We start from the raw sequence: 9,973 nt of genomic DNA on the forward strand, positions 1-9,973 counted from the left end.
TCAACAGGATGGTGATGTACACTAATAAAGTAAATATTAAACCACCTTAAAGTCTGACTTCATTATAGATCAATATTGGTAGGAGAGGATGGCTCGCAATGACAGACTTCCTCCAGACTTTGACGAATGAAAGCTGAAAGAATGAAGGTGCTTTCTGGATACGAGTCACAGCTCAACAAAGATAAGCAAGCAACTGGTGTTTTCATGGTTTCCAATTGGATGAGAGAAACAGTGGGGGAAACACTGGTTGATGACTTGAACAAGGACCCTGGTACGAACACATTACTCACGAATCTTGACAGTTTGTTTCTTGAAGAAAAAGACCAGACCTATGATGTTTCTTGCCTTGAGAAGATAACGACAGACCCCAGTGTAACTGTGACAAGCTCTACCATGGACTTTGAACAATGATACAGTCACACGTGGACGTACACGATGGAGCTTCCCAATGCAGTCTTGGCTTTTAAATCATTAGATGCTGCATGTTTGGATGCTAAAGTCTTTACAGCATGTTCAGATCTGACTTTTACATTTATGAAGTCGACTCTAAAAAGGATATTTGGAAGAAAATCAGAGGCTGTCTCAAGTAGGTGAATTAACCAAGAAATGGTAAATATCCCATAGCAAAAGTGACAGAAAGGCTAGCCACTGGCACAAAGGGATCAGGAAGAAACTCACTGTTTGGCTGCAGTACTAAATGTGCAGTTTATCCGTCTGTTTTTCACTGGGTTAAAGACTGTCCACAAAGGTGAGCAAGTCAAGATAACTGACACAGATAAAGGTGAAGAGTGTAATCCACCGTCTGTAACCAAAGAGTGCTTTGGGATGCAGTTACTGACATTGCCTGCACGCAAATTATGTGTGGGAAAAACAGTGGGTACAAAACTACATCACTGAGCAAAGCCAGAAAGAACTGAGTGCACTGAAGAAAACAATACAGTATGAAGTACAGTATATTATTCGTATTGTATTCTAATTTTTGCTATACAACTTTTGCACTGTCCACTTCCTGCTGTGACAAAACCAATTTCCCACATGCGGGACTAATAAAGGTGATCTTATCTTAGAAACACCCAACTGAAAACTGGTGTATTCAACAATAAAGGTGAAAATTACAGCAGAAATTGGTCTTAAGACCTTCTTTTCCAGAGCCTGAAACACAGCAGACACATTTGTTAATCCAAGTGACAAAGTGTCTAAACAGAGTATTAAAGGCCGTCTGAGACTCGCTGCCCTCCTGGATGCAGAGATGAGGCTTTTATTTTTCTTTTCTATGTTAGGAAGTTCCAATAATTATGAACATTCAGTCACATATGAATACAATTCTCTTCATGTTTAATTCAGTTTATGCAGTTTTACTTCAGTTGCATCTATCATTAGCCCATTCTCACATGAACACCCACTGGGTCCTCTACCAGAGGCCTGGGGTCTTGGGGGTCCTTCAAGGTATCTTTGGTTCTCCAAGGACTACGCTTGTTCTGACTTTATAATTTACACTGGCTTATACAGTTTTATAAACTGCCCTAGAGCTCCCTCTGGTGGCTGCTTTGTAATATTCTTTTGATTACTTTGGAAAAAGAAAAATAGAGAAAGCGGAAAATCCAAGATGGCTGAACGTAATGCCAAAGTATTACTGTTTTAAGCTGACATGGACCTTAAAATGTTGCTTTGGATGAGATTTGTCCAAAAGTATGAGTGATGATAAAATAATAATTGTCTCTTTGTTTTATTTACAAATTGTATAATAATTTGTACGTGTGAGTTATGAAAGTTTTTTCTTGTCAGCTCGCAGTAAGTGTGTAACAAGCTAGTTTGCGATAGTAGTTTGCTAATGCAATATTTTGTATGTTTTCAGTTTTACAATAGTCAAAGAGAAGGCGATGATCAGAGGCCATTCTTCAATAAATCAGCACAAAAAAGGAAAATAAGTCTGCTTACTGGAGCATTATCTTACTGTCCAGCCGGTGAAAACAAAGGGCGAGGACAGCACAACTGGAGGGAGGGAAGCTCACCCCCAATTATCCTTTCGTCCCACCGCACTACCCTCTGGAGAGCTTTGCGGTCGTAAGTGGTGCTGTTGCCATACCAGGTGGTGATGCATCCAGTGAGGATGCTCTCAATGGCACAGCGATAGAAGGTCCTGAGGATGCGGGGGCTCATGCCGAATCTTTTCAGTCTCCTGAGGAAGAAGAGGCGCTGCTCCGCCTTCTTCACTGTTTTGTTTGTGTGTACTCACCATGTGAGATCCTCCCCCAGATTTACACCTAGGAAATGAAAGCTGCTGACTCTCTCCACAGCATCTCCATTGATGGTGATGGGCATGTGTGCTGCACCTCCGGAAGTCCACTATCAACTTCTTTGTCTTTGTGACATTGAGGGTGAGATGGCTGTCTCAGCACCAGTGCATCAGGGCGCTGGAGTCTTCTGAATCTTCTGGAATCTTCTGCTGGAATCTTCTGGAGCCACTCGCCCAGTTTGGAGGGTCATTGCCCCGAGTGCTCCCATTACTACAGGGACTACTGCTGCCTTCACCCTCTACATCTTCCTGTGTTCCTTTTCCTGTTGTTGCTATCATTCGGTATAGCTACGTCTATCACTGCAGCTGTCTTCCTCTGCTTGTCCACTGTTGAAATCTCCCAATTTTGGGCTGAAGGAAGGACAGTACTCGGTGTATTTATGCTCAATCAACAATACTTTATTTCCATACAATTCAACACTTAAGAGCATAAGGACCATCATGATGGGGAGACATGCCTGAAGAGGGTCACCGCAAGTCTCAAAATGGTGACGTGTTACTCAGCTTCTTATAGCCGCTAGTGGCCCCCACCTAGTCGTAAAAGCCCAAACATTCACATTCTTTCTCCCTAAGTTATGACCTCGGATCATTGCTCCTCTGCTCTAGACACAAAGTCTCCTTCTGTTTATGATTCAGCAATAAAACATGTCAAGAACACAGTATGAGACATTCACAGCAGATCAAGGATACAGAGTGATGCACACTTATCTAATAAACTAATAAGTGAATATGTTCTTTTAACTCAAAAGTATAATGAGAACTAAACTACATACTGATCACACACTCTATATTAAAGGGTATAATATGATCTACAGCAGTATTCTAATCCAACTACTTTGATTACATATATAAGGTAACATATAATAACAGAATAATCTCACACCACCACGACTATATCCTTTTGGTTAGCCATCACCAGCTTGTCTGTCTGTATTTGGAAGTTCCACAGGATTTTAATTCGGTCAGTCACCTCGGAGTCTCTAGGTCATCTCGACACAGATATTCCTGCATACTATGACAGCAACTTGGTAATGGCATTCCATGTATGGCCTGCCTGCTAGCACCTTGCTCTTAGGTGTTGGTTGTCTCAGGGGCATCTTTGCACAGCCTGTGTCTGGGGTCTTGTCCAGTGTGATAGACCCCAGCCTCTATTGATCGTGTGCTTAAGGGCTTGTTCTTGTGCTGCCATGAGTAGTGCTTCTGTGCTGTCTTTCACCAGCCACCGGTAGGATTTCTGGATGTCAGTCACTTTTTCTGCCTTCAGTACAAATCCTGCGGGCGCCTGTTCTTCCAGGGTGGTTTTTCCACTTGCTCGTCTTCTTTCTTTGGTTTCTTCTGCCTGAGGTATTCAATAAGCACTGGTGCTTAGTGTTCCTGATGCATTCATGGACATTCATGTTGTTTCATCCTGGATAGGGGACACAGTAGTCTTGGGCCTCCTTTCTTCTGCTTGACATATGATCTCAGGGTGCTGGATTTGGGGTGAAACCCTCCATACATGGTCAGGAGCTTTGTTGTCTTGATATCAGCTGTTTCTATCACTTCCTTTGGGCAGCTTATTATCCCAGTAGGGTATCTATCTATCGGCAGAGTGTAGGTGTGTATGTGCAAAACCTTCAGGATCTACAGTGGTTTTATATTGCTTGTATATTTTTATTGATCAAAATTCTTTGTCTTGAATTATAATTTGAATAAAATACTTGATTATTTTTGGTTGTTTTAAGATCAATATGATCGCTCAGAGAGATGTGTTTGCTGTATCAGCATGCAGGTCAGATAGATGTTTAAATGTTTTCATTCTTTTTTATGAGAGCCAAAACCCTTAATATTCCAGCTAATGACATTTAGTGATTGTATTGTTTTACTGTCATGATCCTGGGTCATGTGACCCAGCGTTTTGAGTGTTATATTTTTATCATTCATTGTAAGTTCAGCTCCTTCTATTTTCCCTAGGTTACCTCGTCTGTCTCATCTCCAATCCCCTTTTTCCTGTGTGTGTATTTACAGTGTGTGTTCCTCGTCAGTTTGTCATATTAAGTCCATCATGTGTTTCATGTCTGCATTTTCTGTGTAATCAGGTTTGTGTGGTCATGTCTGCGTCCTGTAATGTTTCCTATTTTAATTTTGAAGAGGTCATTTGTTCCATGTTCAGTGTGTTTAGTTTCACTTCCCATCATGTTTATTTGAATCAGCTGATTCCCCACGTGTTTCCACTTCCCTGATCACCTCCTGTGGGTATTTAATCTCTGAGCTCCTGTCATTCTTTGTCCGTTCATCTGTTTTGCCTGCTTACCTGCAATGTCACGCCACGTTTCCAGGTTTATGAAGTCTTCCATGTTTCAGGTTTCTATGTTTATGTTTCAGGGTTTTTCATGTTTAGACTTCTTCCAGTATAGGTTATTGTTTCGTGTCGCCTTTGTTTTTGTACTGTTTTATCAGCCTCCAATAAACGGCTCACCCTTTGTTAAAATCAAGTTTCGTTTTGCGTGTCTGGACTTGGGTCCACCTCCTCACTCCACACAGTCTGCTTCCACAGATTGTGACATTTACATAGTAAAGTAAACAATGTCAAAGAAAATGAAAGAAAAGCATGTGACAGGCGACAATGACAAGTGAGGAAACAAACAAATAAAGGCAAAAATAACAGTGACAGTTCTTTGGTAAAGACAGCCAGGGTGTGACATCTTTGTCCCAGTACAATCTACTGTCTATGTACAGTTTGTCTGCTATTATCACGGCTTTCTTTCCTTCTGTCATCTTCATCTTTCTGACTGGGATAAGTTTCTTGCTCCTTTCATATATTTCCTGTGGAAAATGTTCATTTAGTCGGTAATTTGTTCCTCTCAGTTCTTTCCCTTGTTGCTGTACCATTTGTTTATGCTTAAATCTTTCAAATTTTGTGATTATGGGTAGAGGGCCATTGTTTGATGATTTCTTCTGACTGAGTCTTTGTACATATTGCTGAAAATTTCTCTGGAAATGTTAAGTTTCAATGTTATAAGTCCTTGATCAGCTGTTCAGGATCTTTGTTTATATGTTCTTTGATGCTGGAGAAAATCAGATTGTCCCTCATGCTGCACATTTGTAAGTCGATACAATTCGAAGCTTTCACGCAGAGCTTGAAGTTCTTTGTATAATAGCTCGATCAATGAAAGTCTATTGTTGAATTCAGTTTTTGTTCAATGGACAATAAAATGTCACTCACCTCTCAAGGACTTGGATCAGCAGGGAATGTAGGTGAGTTATCCAAACTACTTGGAGTTGGACGAGATCTTTTAGAAGTCTGAGCTTTATGTGTTTGATATGTTTTTGCTTGTTTTTATTCATTGTGCAGAAATGGTCAAAACAACAGTCCATATATTCAATTAAATTTCAATTCATTTTTATTTACACAGCGCCAAATCACAACAACAGTCGCCTCAAGGTGCTTTATATTGTAAGGTAGACCCTACAATAATACATACAGAGAAAAACCCAACAATCACATGACCCCCTATGAGCAGCACTTTGGTGACAGTGTGAAGGAAAAACTAACAGGATCTACAGGGTGGGCCATTTATACGGATACACCGTAATAACATGGGAATGGTTGGTGATATTAAAGTCCTGTTTGTGGCACATTAGTATATGTGAGGGGGCAAACTCCTCAAGATGGGTGGTGACCATGGTGGCCAGTTAGAAGTCGGTCATTTTGGATACAACTTTTGTTTTTTCAATAGGAAGAGGGCCATGTGACACATCAAACTTATTGGTAATGTCACAAGAAAAACAATGACGTCCATTAAATTGTGGATGTAGCACAACGGCAATTCCACACACTTCACTCTTTGTTGTTGCTGCTCGTCGCTAGGCCAACTGGTCAGACAAACCAGAAGTGATGACAGTTAACATCACTATTGTGATCAACCTGCACCTGCAGGCTGTGTAAAGATGCCCCTGAGACAATCCAGCACATAACAGCAGGGTGCAAGATGCTAGCAGGCAGGGCATACATGGAGCGCCATAACCAAGTGGCCGACATAGTGTACAGGAACATCTGTGCCGAATACTGCCAGGTCAAAATGGGAGACGCCCCCAAGGGTGGTGGAGAATGACCGAGCTAAGATCTTGTGGGACTTCCAGATACAGACGGGCAAAATGGTGGTGGCTAAACAAATGGATATAGTGGTGTTGGGCAAGCAAAGAAAGACGGCTGTAGTGATCGATGTAACGATACCAAATGACAGCAACATCAGGAAGAAGGAACACGAGTTACCAAGAGTTAAAAGAAAAACTTGAGAAGATGTGGAGGGTGAAGGTAACAGTGGTCCCAGTGGTAATCGGAGCGCTCAGGGCAGTGACTCCAGCAGATCCCAGGAACAGCATCCAAGATCTCTGTCCAGAAGAGCGCAGTCCTAGGAACAGCTAAGATGCTGCGCTGGACCCTCAAAACTCCCTAATGAAATGTTATCTTTGTTTCTGCAATGTATGCTTTCCTTTTGGCCAGATCTTTCATGAGAAAAACATTTTTAATCTCAGTAAACATTGATACCTGGTTAAATGAAGGATAGAAAAAAAAGGCACTTTGCCAAAACTGATTGCAGCTTCTACTGTCATGGTCCCTGTGCCTCCCCGGCCAGCCCAGTGTGGCCACAAGTGTTTGTTGTTTTTCTCTCGCTCTCTCTCTCCTACCTGTCTGCCTGGGCGGAGCTCTGATTGGGCTCCTGCCCTTGGCCCACGCACCTGCAGCTGATCTCGAGCGAATTGCAGTTCTCTGGCTCTTAAGGCTGGGGCTCTGAGCTATTCGTCGCTGGAATATTGAGTAACTCTCGTTAGTATTGCCTGGCTTCCTTGCGATTCTACCAGAGGTGGGACCAAGTCATTGTTTTGCAAGTCTCAAGTAAGTCTCAAGTCTTTATCCTCAAGTCTCAAGTCAAGTCTCAAGTAATGTCAGGCAAGTCAGAGTCGAGTCTCAAGTCACTGGTGTAAAAGTCCGAGTAAAGTCACAAGTCTGAAACTTTGAATTTCAAGTCCTTTCGAGTCTTTAAAAAAAAAAAATGAAAAAATAATGTTGCAGTTATGCTAAATGTAAATATTAGACCATGTAATTTTTAAATCTGTGTTTTTCTCAACACATGACAAAATAGTGAACTTAGAAAATATACACAAATTGTGAAATTGCACCTCTTTAAAATGCAGCTCAATTAAACCTAGCTCCAAGAATAATTTTCACCGACAGTTCTGAGATAAGCTGCATGTTATTCTTGGATGCGCTTGTAGGACCAGCTTTAAAATCGCATGACAAAAATATCATACACATTAAAAAAAACTGTATCACCAACGTAGCCTGGAAAACATTTGCTAGTTAGATGAAGTCAGCTATCTCATCGTAGCATATTTATATGCATATTTATAATCATACGGTTCTTGGAGTGAGTGCATACACTCATGAAGTTTAGTAACTTCAGGTCACTGCAACAAGCCCAGGTACAGTTTACCGACGGATGGGTGCAGGACCTTGAAATGCACCGTGTAGAACGAAAGACCATCGTACGTATCATAAGTTTACCAGTCTCACAAATTGTCGTCATAAATACACATTCGTTAACCGTTTATTAATAGGACCTTTGAGCTCAACGGTAATTAATTAGTAGTGGAAATAATTTCTGGTACCCATCACAGAAATGTAGCAGTGACAATAATATTGGATGCTGTGATTGTACTGGGCAATTAGTGATACAAAAAACCTGTTTTATCCTGTGAATAAAAGTATGTGTTTTTGTCAATGTACCATAATAACAGAAGCGAAACGCAATATTGTGTCAGGATAATTCACTATTTATGCACAATAAATAAAGGAGCATAGCACGACAATTTCTGCTCAGCGCCAGACTTGCTTGTAACCTATATCACCAATTATGTTATGAAAATGACGCATTAACTACTAAAAAACACTGACCTTCGTGTAAATGCTTGGAGCAGACTAACCTGTGAGCTGGAGGGTTCTGGGACGTTATATTTGGTCTTTGAATGGCTGCAATCCAGGCCACCCGTCGCGTCTTTGTTACTTCGGAAACATGGCTCGAACAATTTCTCTTCAACGACGTAATCCGATAACAACTGATCTCTTTACCCGTCGGCTTCCCGTGGCTGTCATGCGACCAGCTATTGCAGTTAATAATACAACATCTTCTTGCCATTTTTGTGTTTCTTTTTATCGCTGTGTGACTGATTTTAATTGAAAGCCTGCGTGCGCTAGTACCGCTTGCCACGAGTTCCCAGAATCCTTTGCGGTTCTACCCGTGAATGACGTCACATTTTCAATCTCTATATAATATGCATGTTAAATTTTATATTTGGGGTAAAATATCAAGTCTTTTCAAGTAAACTGGTTCAAGTCCAATTCAAGTCCCAAGTCATTGGTGTAAAAGTCCAAGTCAAGTCACAAGTCTTAGAACATTTTTTCAAGTCAAGTCTAAAGTCATAAAATTAATGACTCGAGTCTGACTCGAGTCCAAGTCATGTGACTCGAGTCCACACCTCTGGATTCTACTGTTCCCGTGTTTGCCTTCGACTTACCCTCGTCTGTGTAAACAGGTTTACCTGGATCAGCCCTTTTGTGACCCCTGGACCCCGTGAGTAGGAGAGTGAGCTGCTTGTGTGGAGACTGTTTGGACGAGGAGCAGAGCGAGTGCGAAGAAGTGTGTCTCCCCAGCCTATTGATCCCCGGGACCCTGGTGTCCCCCCCTTCACGTGTATATAGTGCACCAGTGTGATTAATAAAGTGTCGTTGAACTGTGCTACCTCGGTCTGCGCCTGAGTCCGTTCCACTCCCGTGACATCTACCTTGTGACAGAAATGTTCTTCCATCTCAAAATGACTCGATACCATTCATGACAGACATGTTTGGCAGACTATAGGACAACAAGCCATTTACAATGGTTTAAATACTTTTTTGCATCACCCATTCAGGTCTACAGTCGTCTAATCTTTTTTTAACTGCAGTTTATTATGCATTTGTTTTTCACATTTAGCTTATGTTACAGAGCCTTTATGTGTCTGTAAACAATAAGTGTTGCTAGTCAACCCAGCATGCCACAGTAGTTGTTTTGATTCCTGATGACCACTTGGTGGTTTTAGTGTTAAACATTTTGTTAGTAAATTTACATTTCAAAATGTTGTAACATTTTCATTAGTGGGCTCTGAATCTTAGACTGAAGACACAGCTGTTTAAAACACTATTTACTGCTTTTGTAGTGGAGCTGCAATCAATGAGTTGTGTGAATCATTTCTGCTATATCAGAATCATAATTCTATAGAATCTGCAGAAATAATTCTACAGAATCATAATAACCAAATTAAATAATACAACATATAACAAAGTTACAAAATAAAAGAAATAGATCTAACATATACAAATAGTTCAATCATAAATATCCAGAATATCACAGAGATAAAAAAAAATGCTCTGAACTGTAAAACGTTATTTTCACTGTAGAGCTCATGCAAAATGGTTCAGTTATTGCACTGTTTACTGTGGATTAGATGGAGGAGTCGTACACGGACAGAGCGACAGGCAGGAATAATTTCCTGTGTTGTTCAGTGGTGCATTTTGGGTCATCTCAGTCTGTCACTTAACATGCTCCTTAGACTTAATCATTATCTTGGACAACATCTGCCTCTCTGTTTATTGCAGCT

The sequence above is a fragment of the Diplotaxodon limnothrissa genome, linkage group LG18 (assembly GCF_057381915.1).
Source record: "Diplotaxodon limnothrissa isolate DT_005_m linkage group LG18, D_limnothrissa_male_GT1.1, whole genome shotgun sequence".
Lineage (NCBI taxonomy): Eukaryota > Metazoa > Chordata > Actinopteri > Cichliformes > Cichlidae > Diplotaxodon > Diplotaxodon limnothrissa.